Below are 14816 nucleotides of genomic sequence, written 5' to 3'. Positions count from 1 at the left end.
TGTAGACATTTATGGTTTGACACCTGGACATAGTGTTACAGACTTCTCCTCTGGATCAGAAGATGACTATGTCCCACATAGCAGTGAATTAGATACCAGTCAAAGAGAAGTAACAGATTTAGACGTAGGCCTAGATGTACCAACCGTAGGTTTGGGTCCACCTGCTCCACCTCCTGGTCCTGGAGGGGATGCAGCAGCTAGGCTAGGAATACCCCCAATTCCAAATATTACTAGGCCTATTTGGACAAGGGTCTACCCCCCAGAACCTGAAGGGGAGGATATAGAAACTAAGTTTACTGTGAGAAATACTGGGATTAGAGACTGTCCACCCCGCAACAGCAAGCCAATTGCTTACTTCAATTTGTTTTTCCCCTACGCAATCTGGATATTATTCACAACTGAAAACAATGCATATGCATCGAGAGAAGTAACTCGAAGGAGATTGTCGGGGGAATTGAGGGGACAGTCACGGTTACGACACTGGGTTGACGTAACATACAGTGAAATGAAGAAGTATATAGCGCTGGTTATAAATATGGGCCTAATTGGAAAAAAAAATCTTATTGACTATTGGGACCAATCTTTCAGCCAGAGAGTTCCATTTTTCCCTGAAATTATGTCAAGAAACCGTTTCCAGGCTATATCGTCAATGTTTCATCTCACTTCAGAGCCTTTTATCGCTAAAGGAGAACCGGGTTATGATCCTTGGCAGAAAATAAGGAAACTCCTAGATCACTTGAATGATGCTTTCAAAAGACATTTTGTCCCTTCCCAGAACCTAGCAATCGATGAAAGTATGATAGGAATGAAGAATCGGACAATATTTATACAATATATGCCTAACAAAAGACATGCGCGCTTTGGAATAAAAAAATTTGAAATATGTGACAGTGCTACCGGTTATTTGCTCTATACTGCCCTTTATAGTGGTAAAGACTTTTTGAGTGATGGAGATGATCCATTCACTCAAAAAGTTATATTTGAGATGATGAATCAGACTCGATTGTTGGGGAAACATCATCATGTCTTTACAGACAACTTTTACACTAAGCTACCCCTAGCCGAAGCTTTGTTACGCAACGACACATATCTAACTGGTACAGTAAACAAGAAGTCTAAAGATTTATCCCGAGCAGTAGTAGGAACACAATATGAGGTAGGTCAAACTGTTTATTTCAGGAAAGGAAAGGTGTTGCTCGTCGGCTATAAGCAAAAAAAGAAGAGGAAACCCGTTTATCTTATAACAACTGCTTGCCATGCGGAGGATAGAAATATAGTTAGTCGCAGTGGGCTACAAGCTGTGAAACCCCTAGTTATTCACAAGTATAATCTATCTATGGGGGGTGTGGCTCAAAAAGATAAATCCATATATCATCACTCATGTACCAGGCCAACTCGCAAGTATTGGCGAAAGATATTCTTCAACCTAATGGACATGGCCATGCTAAACGCCTAGCCTACATTTTATAGCCTACTCCAGGTACACAGATCACCCTCTTTCAAGGAAAAGATTCATGGTGGATATTGTTGAAACACTTGTCAGGCAACAACTACCTGCAGAACCTGTTCAAGTAAATCCCTTGGAACACAATCTAGTGCAGTTTCCATCGAATCAAAGGAGAGTCTGTCCCGTCTGCGGAAAAAAAAGCAGCTGGAGGTGCCCTGGGTGTAATGTTGGTGTTCACCCACAGTGCTTTGGGAGGTTGGAACACTTTTACAGGCCACTTAAGTCAAAAAAAAGAGACCAGCCACAGAAAATGAAAGTGACTCTGACTAAAGTCAGGAACAACAATCGCCCTCTTCTGGCCAAGTTGCCTTCGGCCAAATTTTTGCAGTTCCTTGTAAAAATATTGCTATTGACAATCAAATCTTGAGTGTTTTACTTTATTATTTTTGTGTTTATGCCTGAGTAGGCTATTTCAAATAAGAAAGTGAATTATAATTTTGGTTTATTATTGTTATGTGACTGTTTGTGAACATTTATCTTCTTGGAGTTTATCGTTACCGTGGATACATAGTCCAAAAATTAGCAGGTATGCTTTTCAAATTATGTTTAGTTTAGATTTTTGTTGAATTACATTGTTTAGTAGCACATTAGGACTGACTAGTGCTGTATTTCATGACTTAGGGTCAACGTGGGTAATTGTGAACGCCAATGACGAATTTTTCAGATAAACGCAATTTACAAAAAAAATTTAAGCAATTTTGAAAATGTGGTCAGTGTTATAGAATTATACATATTTTGGGCTTAATATTTCATATAAGCCGATTTCATACCAGGTATTTAGTTAAGGAGTTATTCAGCATTCACAATTGCCCGGACGGCATTCACAATTACCTACAATTTTGGGGTAAATGTGAACTCAGTTGAGAAAAATATTAAATTACATACTACAGCATATGATGGGAATTGTGATTAAAGCCTAATTCAAGCTGTTCACAAATAACCCACTTTCAATGGCATGTGACAAAAAATAAGTGTGCAAATGAGATTTTTCCGTGGTACTTTGAAATAGCCTAGTTAGAAAATCAGGTAGATGTAAAAATAACAAAAAATTGTCAGAATATTTAAAATTAATGTATTTAAAGGGTAAAATAGTATTCTTATACGAGAGAGAAAATAATCTTATATAAGAGAAAATAATATAGAGTAGTTATTTGATACAGTAGAGCAAAAATTTAAAGGAAATGACAAAATAATCTCACTTTAACAAATGAAAGAGTACAAATTTGTTTAATAAAATTATTGAAATCCTACTGTAATAGCAATCAACCATTAGAAAAGAAAACTAAATTACATTGGTTGGATAGAATAATTTGGCACTTTCCTTTTAGGCTATACAAAATATTACATGTACTAAAAATTTTTTTTTTTAATCTTGAAAAACCTATTTAGAAATCAAATCATTAACTGTCTTGTCCGCCTACATCTCAAAAACTAGAACACAACCTGGAAACTTGTAAGTAATCTGTATTTTTTTATACAGTGTTTCTGGGGTTGGCAGCATAATTGGTTTGAAGAAAATCTTTAATGAGAACCAAAAATGTGTTTCTTTTACAGTCGGGGTAAAAGTGAACAGCGTTCACAATTGCCCCAAGATTAGGTTCACAATTACCCCCACATTATAAAATATTGAGGGTAATTGTGAATTTGATAAAATAAAACGAAAATTGCTTACAGAGGATGGATTGAGGATATATAATGCATTAAGTTATACATTTGAAATTCTTTCATAATTACTGGTTTTCATGTCAATCTGACTTTTACTTTTTTCACAAAAAAAATATTTGCAAAGGTCTACGCAACTTGTTTGTCAACGAAAAACCCAACTTTTTTTTCAACCTAAAAAAAAAATGTTAAGCGGCTCTTAACTTTCTAGAATTTTTATCCTGTATAGAAAACAAACCAAATAAACATAAAACATCGATTTCTACTCAAATCAACAATACACTAAGAAATTACAGCCCTAGTTCACAATTCCCCCAGTTCACAATTACCCACATTCACCCTATAATAATTCTAGACACATATGTTTCCCATATGTAGACGGTTCGCGCAGAATTTTCACCGAGCACATCATGTGAAAAATCTCAAATTTTATGAATAATATATTACTTTTTCAGTAAACAAAATTTATTTCTAAAAACTAGATAAAATTTGCAACAAAATGTATATTTTGGAATTCTTGTGGCATTTCTGATGTGTATTGGACATGAGACATAAAATGCGGAAATTATTTTTTTATAAAATTTGTGTATAAAAAAATATGGTGTGTAAAAATTTTTTTTTGTTATTTTACAAAATAAATTTTACCATTGTATTCCTTGTTATTTTCTGAATAAAATGATGTATAATACATTACTTAAGTCATACAAATAATATTTTTTACGAATTTTTAAAAAAATGTATGTTAATTTCTGAAAAAAGTGTTGGCATTTGAAGAAATTTAATTGGCAGTTCCAGGGTTAAGTCATACAAATAATATTTTTTACGAATTTTTAAAAAAATGTATGTTAGGCCTAATTGCTGAAAAAAGTGTTGGCATTTGAAGAAATTTAATTGGCAGTTCCAGGGTTAATTTAAGATAGGACCAAACCTTAAAATAAAGGTTTAACTTGCTTATTTATAAATACACCATGACAAAAAAAATTGTTTCGAGGTACCTCTACAGAATAATTACCCACTGATGTTAAAATAAAATATAACTTATATGTTTACGGACAATAAATTATTTGAGGCCTAAGCCTATCCTATAAGTTAGCTAGGCCTAGGCCCTTGTGGTAACCTGCAACAATGCCTAGGCCTAGCCTATACCTATGTTAAGTTTTTTGGTAGGCTACTAAGTTACGTTAAGCTAATTTTTATATCTAACTAAAGCTACAGTTGACATCAATTAGTTTAAAAAATCATGAATCAATATTTGAATTATTCCGTTAGACATGTAACATGCATTTGGAATGCATTAACCTAAGTAAAATTAATATCGGAGTCTAGGCCTACAAACTAACTAATTTAGGCCTAGTTTAAGTTAAACTTACTTCAAGTGTGATGCAAGTTCTAAACACTTAGTTTAGACATACATAAGTAGGAAGTCCTAATAGCCTAGTTTTAGTTCAATAACAAATAGGCCTAATACTGACTTGAGATCTTTGACTGTTAATACAACAACTTCTGTATGCGATAGTCAATGCTGACATGTAATGAATGACGCAATAAGTTTATCAAGTCTAAAAATAAAAATTGCAAGATAATTAATTCAGGTTAAAATCCAATAAACAATAAACACATCTTTACTTTTACTTAGTTGTCTTACACAAGTATGATGTTCTTTTCTTGATAATCTTGTTTCGTTTGTTTTTGTTATTATGATTTTGATTGATGATCTGTGAATTGAAATTGATCCGATTCAGATAACAACACAGCTGATATGCTGAAAATTACTCACTCACTTCACTGGTGGGTGACAGTGGTGAGTGCCACCTGGCCGGTCGGGCACACGGGAGGGATTATGGCTAACATAGCTTGTAGTGTCAGCGTTCGCCGCTAGAACCGCATAGAAGTTGAAAACTACTATACTATATACTTTCGCATAGAAGTTGAAAAAATTGAAATTAATTTTATAATTTTTAGTTGTAAAATTAACTTTTCAATCATAAAATAAAATTTTTTTTGTAAAATTAATTTTAAAATTTAGTATTATAAAATTAAACTGTCATAACCTAACCTAACCAACCAAACTTGCTGATAATATGAAAAAGATATAAGTAAAAATCGAATAAAGGATTAAATTAAATGCTTTATTTTCCATTAGGCATGAAATGCAATAGGCATCGTCAAAACAAATATCAATAACCAAATTTCATAGAAATTAAAACTAAAAGCAAAAAAATCACACAGCAAACAAAACAAAAAGCAAACCATGCACAAAACTACTGTCAAAACAAAACAATCTGTTACTTACATTGGGAAAACTCTCTCACAGTCTCCTTTGGAATGTCGAAGAAATCGCTGGTCTTATAAAGAGGGAAAGCTAATAAAAGTGCCCGGAGATTGTTTTGGAATTTTCTGTTGGTTTGGTTCTAAGCTGTACAAGAAATGTGGTTAAGAAGCCTTTAACTGGCTGGAATTTCTTTTTGTTTTACTTAAATGAACGCAAAACGGACAAAGCGCGTTTTAGCCGATTACTATCAGCGTTCATTTCGTCCGAATGATGAATTTCAAGACCCTGAATTTTCAGCTCATGTTGCCACAGTTAATTCCTGCCCACTTATCACGGTGGAAAGGCCAATTAAATATACTTCTTCATATGAAATATCTAACTTCATAAAGTCGCTAAAAATCAAGAAAACTCCTGGACACGACAGAATACCTAACATTATTTTACATAATCTACCACGAAAAGGACTTGTTTCCTTGCAGCTGTTCAATGCCTGTCTCACAAAATCATACTTCCCGCGAATGTGGAATCATTCTCTCATAATTGTCATCCATAAGCCTGGAAAGCCTGCATCGCAAGTAAATAGTTATTACCCGATTAGCCTCCTCATCCCCACATTTTCTAAATTGTTTGAAAAAATGATTAAACAACGCCTAGATTCCTACGTAGATAGTGCTTCTCTGACACCTCCTCATCAGTTTGGTTTTCGCTCATACCATTCCACGACACATCCCAACTTTTGAGAGTTTCTGAAGACATCAAAGGATTTGAAAGAAAATGTCATACTGTTGCGCAGTGTTTCTTGATGTAAGCCAGGCCTTTGACAGTGTTTGGCACGATGGCTTGTTGTTTAAACTAAGAAAGTTCGGAGTCCCCTCCTAACTAAAGAAAAATTATTGAAAGCTTCCTTGAAGAAAGAACGTTTTCAGTTAATATTGATTGCTCCCTATCAATTGCCAGACGAACTCAAGCCGGAGTCCCACAGGGCGCAATTCTTTCACCTCTATTATATAATATTTCCACTTCTAATTTGCCATTGTCAAACCATGTCCAAGCCGTGTTTGCTGATGACACCCTACCCTACTCTACACACCATGACATCGAAGTTGTGGCCAATAACATTCAAGTTTCCTTAAACGATTTGATGGAATGGTTCACAAAATGGAGAATAGCCATAAATCCGATGAAGAATGAAGCGATGAAGATTTTTACTCTCCGAAAACCGTTAGATCCTCCAAATTTATAAATTCTAGATGAACAGATTGCATGAAACCCTCCTGACCAAGCAATAAAATATTTAGGTGTATACTTCGACCGAAAGTTAAATTGGAAACTTCATATTAATAAAAAATTAAATTTGGCTTATGGCAGATTATTAAAATTGTTTCCTTTAATCAACAAAAAATCATGTATGTATATTAAGAATGGAACCCTTCTATACAAAACACTTCTACGTCCACTGTTGTCGTACGCCTGCCCAGTATGGGGAACTGCTTCATCAAGCTCGATTCGTAGACTGCAAACGTTTCAAAATAAAGTTTTAAGGATAATTCTAAATTGTCCCTGGTGTGTTCGAACCCGTCAAATACTTTTAGAACAGACAATAAAACCTATAGAAGATTTCATCAAGAAAATTACATCAAAATTATTTAAAAAAACTTCCATTAACCAGCAGCATTGGATTTTATAACACAGGCCAACCTTCTGAAATACAGAGACTCCGACTAAAACCAAGATTGCCTCAAGATGTTTTATTATAACAATTTTTTTCATTTGTGTTTCATTGGTGGACAGCGCCTTTACAGTCCGACCCGCTAAAACATTGACAATAAGTGCCTGAGGAGCCATAGCTGACTTCTACCTATGTTAATGTAATTAATAATGTTATTTTTTCTTTCTTATATTATACCTAACCTGTATAGCAATGTAATGCTGATCGGTTAATAACACTGTTATAAAAAAAGTTTTACTTAACCTAACATAAGGCACATCAATATTGTTCCTATTTCTGGTATTGTACATATGATAATCACCCCTACGACTAAGTGACTGGAGATCATTTTTTACATGCACAACTGAAACCAAAACATACAAACTACATACAGTCATGATTTCCTCATTTACAAAGAGAGGTCTGCAAATGAGTACCATACTCAGCGTTTGCTAGGATTCTTACAGCTCTTTTTTGTATTAGCAATACATCATTAATTTCAGCAGACCCACCCCAGAGTCTGAGCCCATACAAAAGATCTCCTTGAAAAAAAGCTACATAGCTTTTTTAAACAGTTTTCATTCAGACAACTTTTTAGACTTCTCAAAAGGAAAATAACTCTGGAGAGTTTACTACATACCAAGGTTATATGAGGGTTCCAAGTGTCAGTTTTGTATCAATTCAAATACCCAGGAGCTTAACAGAGGCCACATCATGTTTAATGTTTTTCAGCGTAAATACCAAAGATTGTATTTTGGTTTCATTGAGAGACAAAAAGTTAGCATGAAACCAAACCGAAGCCTGTACAAGGGATTGCTCCATGAGTTCCACAAGATTTTGAAAATTGTTTGAGCTATGAACCAGTGTTGTGTCATCTGCATAACAGACCACACCACCTTCAACATGACTGGACAAATCATTCGTCATTATTATAAATAGCAGAGGCCCGAGGACAGATCCCTGCGGAACACCATGGTCAACAGGACGAGACCGAGAGCACTGGCCATTCACAACAACCAGCTGCTCACGTCCCCCATGACCGGAGCAGTTGCACTTCAACACCTCCGATTCCGTAATGATTTAACTTACAGAGCAGCACGTCATGATCCACAGTATCAAAAGCCTTACTGAGGTCACACAAGGTGGCCCCAGCAAAGCCACCCGACTCAAAGGAGCTCAAGACACCCTGGATCAGGCTGTCCACCGCATCCACAGTGGACAGACCGGGCCGGAAGCCATACTGGGAGGCAGAGAGCAGCCCGTTGCCTTCAAAATGTGAACACAACTGTGATTTCAACAAGGACTCAAAGTTTGAGTCCTTGTTGAAATCACAGTGTTTGAGTCTCAAACACTTTAGACAGGATATGAACAAGAGAGATAGGCCTGAAACTCCCGGGCTCGTCCCACGCACCTTTCTTATAGACAGGCACGACCTTCGATTTCTTCAGGCAAGCTGGGAAAACGCCTTGTAACATACAATGATTTAAACAATATGTTAAAGGCCAGGCAATGGTAGTAATAATACATTTTAGGAAATCACTTGAGATATTATGAACATCCTTACTCTTGGTATTTTTCATACTACGGACCACATTTATGACGTCATCACACCCAACTAGCCTCCATTTAAGCTGGGTCTGCACCTGGGGAGATTTTGGCTCATCAGCTGAAGCAGTAACCTCTGGAGTACCAAATTCATCTCTTACCGCTTGGACAGAGTCTAGGAAGAAGTTATTAAATGTATCCGGAGAAACGATAGTCGACTTAGTAGTTTTCGGCTTGGTCTCTGAACGAATGATCCTCCAAGCAGCCGAACAAGGATTGGTAGCTGTTGAATTTGTAAACCATACAAATTTCTGCTTAGCTGCCTTAAGTTCTAGTCTATACTCCTTTTTCAAGTTGTTATAAGTAGTCTTTGCTTGCTGTGTTTTTTTTACTTTTATACACGTCATAAGCCATGATCACCCACTTTTTCTTTACTAAGATTTCAGGGGTGATCAACTGAGGATTAGACTTCTTTTTTTGGGCCTACTTGGGGTTTAACAACACACTTTTCAGGAAAACAAAGGTCAAACATATTTAAGCATTCATTGAAGAATGTATTAAAGTTTTTCTCAGCATCTGAGTCCGTCAACAAATTGTGCCAGTTCACGTGGCTGAATAGCTCAGCAAAATCAAGCACTGTTGCTTGAGTTAAAGGATGCAACAATAGTTTAGGTCACTAATGGAGAGAAATTGTCTTCTTGAACTTGAACCCTACAAACAGCAAAAGATACAGGATAATGATCACTTACCGCCCAGGAAACCACGTCAACTCCAAAGCGTTCATGACTCAAGTCTGTGACTATACGTTATCAAGATTCAAGATTTTTATTGTCATAAACACAAAACAGTGCATGGACAAGCGTCAATAGTATAATACATATATGAGTATAATACATGAATTATATCTAGATAAAGTACGTTCAATGATACAAATATCATAATGCAACAAAGTAAATGTGGTAAAAGCATACAAGGTAATAACAAGCATCTGTTATCTAAGCATGTATAATACAGTAGATTGAAAGTTTGTGCAATACAGGTTTAAAGATCTTAAAACATCACAGAACCGCACAGTCCTAGGATTTGCAAGGTCCGGCACATCAATGTCAAAATCGCCCCCTACAATGGGGTTATACTTACTCCTGAAGTTTGCAAGGCTAAGGACAAGCATTTCTAAGGCAGAGATAAAAGTATCCATATTGCCAGCTGGAGGTCGGTAAACACCTACAACAAGCAGTTTAAGCGCTACAAGTGCTACACATGTAAATTCATGATGAATTTCGACGCAAAATTGTGTAACGTCAACTGTTAAAGTGGTTTACTGTTAAAAAAAGTAAATAAAATTTTAAATGCATCAAATTCTAAGTTATGAAGTAGTCGCATTCAAAGCAAAAACTTTGGCAAAAGGATAATGCCCCCGGCTGCTTTCGAACTGAGACCTCCTGAAAACCAGTCCGAAATGCTACCCACTATGCCACGACCGCCGCTGGAATCACATAGTCTCATTCGTCTCGTTACGGTAAGATAAGACATTTTGGCTACTATATAGATATGACGTCACCACAACTTTAGCCATCGTCCCTCCCGTATGCCAATTAGGCTGCCTACCGAGTGGCCAGTGCCAGTGGTGGCATGCCATAGTGATTGTGCATAGTGCTACAGCGCCTAATTCAAAATATTTCATAAAGCCTAAAAAGTCAATGCTAAAAGTAAAAACGTGTCATAGTACATAATCTCATAGGGAAACTGTTTCACAGTGCATAATTACAAAATTTGTTGAGCAAAGCGAGCCAAGCTCTTATACTACCACTTTTTATGCGAGTGCATTTATGAGCATTTATGCATTGCATTTATGCGAGGGAGACCCTGATTATTGAGGGGGTTGATTTATCCTCCTTCTGTGTGGAAATTGATTTTGAAGTTGTAGCGGTAAATATTATGTGTTTAAATACTGTAGTTGTATCTCTGTACCACTCACCGAGCGGCAACTTAAAAAATTTTTGTAGATTACTTGAGGGATGCTTGTTTTTCCTTACACGAAATCTTAAAACGAGACTCATCGTTGCTGGCGATTTCAATGTCAACTTTCTAGGAGATGAACCTAGAGCAAAGACTGTCATTGGGCTAAATGTCCGTCAGTCAACTGAACAGTGAGGTGAGTCAGTCCTTGCCCTCTTGGCACTCATCATGTTTGTAGAATAAGGCTAGGCATCTCAAATCCCCGCACCCTAGACTTTTTTAGGGACTCTTTATCAAGTGTACGATGGGAAAATGTGCTGTCAACCAGAGGTTAAATGTGTAATTTTGAACGGTTTTTTTAGTTCTTTCGGGATATTTTGATGCTTTCTTTCCAGTTTCTGAGCAGAGATTTAAGAATAAGAAAAGAAGCCCAAAGCCCAAGGTTAAATATGGAGACTGAACTCAAATGCTTGCCCTTAAGGATAGGTTTAGGGAAGACAATGAGGTCGCAACCTGGAGGATGTGTATTCATACTATTACCAGTTTAAATATACTTTTTAAGGGGAAAAAATTAAGTGTTGTTTTGACGAAAAACATTGATAAAGTAAATTGAGGACAGTGCAACTTTGTATGAAAATACCCCCGCCGCAGCAAACCTACAGACTAAGCGAATTTCCATTTGCCCGATTGGATTTTTAATTAAATCTATTTAAATGACATTATGCCTGACAAGTATACCTAGGTTTGCTGCTACAGGGAGAGTTATGATGTGCGTTTTATAGTAAAATATCAATAGCTTAGTATAAATGAAGTTGATTTGCCAAGTTTGATGAATAAAATATATCCGTAAACAAGCAAACTACGACAGCTAACTTATTCTCCTTAAGAATAACATAGGAATTTTAAATTTAGAATTTTTTAAATTTCTTTGTAATCAATTTATCTTACAAAAACACTTTAATATACTAAAATATTTAATTATTTAAGCTTTTTAAAATGGTTTAGAGAGAAAATAGAAAGGTTTGTGTTTTGAGGGTCAAAAATTCAATTTTTACCCCATAAAACCCCCCGTAAACACCCGTTCCCTTGTTCCGATCATGCTGATTTGCCAACTCATTCAAGATTATCCGATCTTACACCTTCAAGCCAAATTTAGTCAAAATCGGAGCAAAATTACTCAAGTTATCGCGTTCACGGACACGTTTAAATAAGTCACGCCCCCTCCCCCCCCTTTATTTCGTTAAAACGGGGGAAGCACACAGGGGACAGGCGGGGACTTTTAGGGTGTGATTTTACATACCATAATGGATATCTGTGAAAAAATTAGCTTTATATCTCGCATTTCCGGGTAAAAACCTAGATTGACTGGGCTAACAATAGACTTAAAAAATCTCAAAACCATTCAAACTACGTAGGATTTAGTACAATAAGGACATAAATGTTTCAACCACCTCCCAGATCAGTTAAAAGATATTCAAAACACACACGGCTTTAAAAATAAACTTAAAGACTTCTTCGTAACAAGACCCTACTGAAATAGTTATTTGTGTAACTAGTGGTGAAAGTGGCACTTTGCTGCACACGAGAGCAATGTTTACATGATCATGATCGAGAGCATGATCTCGAGTGCAGCAAAGGCCTTTTTCACTCGTGTTACACATTATATTTTTCCTACAGTCACTATAAAGCATATAAATAATTAGTCTTTCAAACACTATGCAACACTTTTTTAGGTTCAGCTGGCAACCAAATGGTGCCCTAGAGAAAGTAGTACCCGCGGTCCGTATCACTCCGCTATTTTTCCTCGGCAAGAAATATGCTCCGCGTTTTGAGAATATAGTTCCGTATGTTTTTGTAATTTGAAGTGGTTTCCGCGCCTTAAAAAATGGTTTAAAGGTATTTTTCCTACAGTCACCCGACAAAGTTGGCTTCCCTGTACTGTTTATAGTACAGAAAGCTGCTAATTGCTGCATATTTATACTTTGCCGTACGGTTTATACTTTGCCGCACATCAGGATTCCAACCAAACAACACAAAACAGCGTGGTTTTATTATGCACGTAATCCGTGTACGCTTGGAAATAGGTTGGCAACACTTAAAGATAATAATTCTATGAGCAGCTGATTGACTATTATAACTACGATTTAACCTGTCATTTCGTGTTTATAGTTTCGGTATTTCTGAACTTTCTGGACTTTTCTTATAAACGTTTTTAAAACATTCCTACGATCTTAATAAACAAGAAAATACCTTTAAAGCATTTTTTTAGGCGCGGAAACCACTTCAAATTACTAAAACATACGGAACTATATTCTCAAAACGCGGAGCACATTTCTTGCCGAGGAAAAATAGCGGAGTGATACGGACTGCGGGTACTACTTTCTCTAGGGCACCATTTGTGTTGCCAGCTGAACCTAAAAAAGTGTTGTATGGTGTTTGAAAGACTAATTATTTATATGCTTTATAGTGACTGTAGGAAAAATATAATGTGTAACACGAGTGAAAAAGGCCTTTGCTGCACTCGAGATCATTCCGCACTCGCCTGCGGCTCGTGCGTAAACATTGCTCTCGTGTGTAGCAAAGTGCCACTTTCACCACTAGTTACACAAATAAATATTCTTGTTTGTTAAGATCGTAGGAATATTTTAAAAACGTTTAAAAGAAAAGCCCAGAAAGTTCAGAAATACCTAAACGATAAACACGAAAGTAGTTATAATAGTCAATCAGCTGCTCATAGTATTATTATTTTTAAAGTGTTGCCAACCTATTTCCAAGCGTACACGGATTACGTGCATAATAGAACCACGCTGTTTTGTGTTGTTTCGTTGGAATCCTGATGTGCGGCAAAGTATAAACCGTACGGCAAAGTATACAAAGCCTATTCAGGACATACCTTGCTGATCGAAGACAGGCAGTTTGCATAGGCAATACCTGGTCCTCTGTCCTATCCACTAACTGTGGAGTACCTCAGGGCTCAGTATTAGGTCCTCTCCTGTTCCTCATTGCCATCAATGACCTGCCCTTCAGCCTCAACTGTGAAGCATATTTGTATGCAGACGATACCACCATTCTAAGTAAGGGTGCAGATGTAACGCAGCTTGTAGCTGCAGTGGAAAGTAGCCTAAGTTTGACCTCTGAATGGTTTGCAGCAAATAAATTCCTTGTCAACGAGGACAAAACACAGTCTATGCTATTTAGCTTGCGGCCTATACCTCAAATGGAGGAAACTATAAAAAACAACTCAAATGTTAAGATTCTTGGAGTAATTGTTGATCCCCAACTAACTTGGAACTCCCAGGTACAACATATATGCACAAGACTAAGTAGGCTTACTTTTTTATTTAGAAAATTAAGGAACCTTCTGCCTCTAAATCATCTCAAAAATGTTTACTTTGCACTTGTCCAGTCAATTCTAAGCTACGGGATAATCCTTTGGGGAAATAGTTACCACATCAATGATGTTCTTGTTGCCCAAAAAGAGATTATTAGAACTATATTTAACAAAGATCAAAATGAACATTGTAAACCATTATTTATTAACTTTAATGCTTTGACTGTGATAAACCTTTATATTTATAATGTGTTGTTATCTAGTTTTAAGTTGCATGAAACCTTTGCTCTAAGGGGTGATTTTCATTGCTTTGACACTAGGAAAAGAGAAAACCTTGACATTCCTTTTACAAGACTGGAAAAGATTAAAAGAAGCCATATTATTATGGGTAGAAAGTTGTGGAACAAACTATCGCCAAGAATAATTCAACTCCCTTACAATAGTTTTAAGAATGCAATTTATGAATGGCTTGTCAGAAACCCCATGTATAAGATTGATGAGTTTTTTGCTCTACAACCAATGACATAACCTCAAATGATTATTTAATACCAGCCTTGCATGTATTTTCAGCCTGTCTATAGCTTATCTGCTTTTGTATGATTATTTATTTGCATGATTTGTAATAATTCTTTATTATTACTATTAGTTGCTTGAACTTGACTTGTGCCTCTACCAGCATGTATTTATATAATTTGACTGTGTCTCATGCATTTATATAATGTCTATAGACGAATAAATATCATTTCATTTCATCATTTTTCATTTCATATAAATATGCAGCAATTAGCAGCTTTCTGTACTATAAACAGTACAAGGAAGCCAACTTTGTCAG

General features: G+C 36.2%; 1 protein-coding gene across 2 annotated transcripts in view; it reads right to left on the bottom strand.

Annotated features, from left to right (window-relative positions):
• LOC128987003 (E3 ubiquitin-protein ligase MARCHF5-like) overlaps positions 1–4955 on the bottom strand; it is a 55383-nt gene extending 50428 nt beyond the window's left edge. The window contains exon 1 of one of the 2 annotated variants that reach the window (XM_054407645.1): positions 4540–4955. The gene's annotated coding sequence lies outside the window, so the exon portion shown is untranslated. The remainder of the gene's footprint in view (positions 1–4539) is intronic. The other variant, XM_054407646.1, reaches the window with a different exon arrangement.
• Positions 4956–14816: the final 9861 nt, after the last annotated feature.

This window comes from Macrosteles quadrilineatus, unplaced genomic scaffold (genome assembly GCF_028750875.1).
Source record: "Macrosteles quadrilineatus isolate MER2022 unplaced genomic scaffold, UCM_ALF_1.0 Scaffold_2__2_contigs__length_208266976, whole genome shotgun sequence".
Classification (NCBI taxonomy): domain Eukaryota; kingdom Metazoa; phylum Arthropoda; class Insecta; order Hemiptera; family Cicadellidae; genus Macrosteles; species Macrosteles quadrilineatus.
The sequence above is the reverse complement of the archived record's forward strand: the minus strand, read 5'-3'. Positions and strand labels throughout refer to the sequence as shown.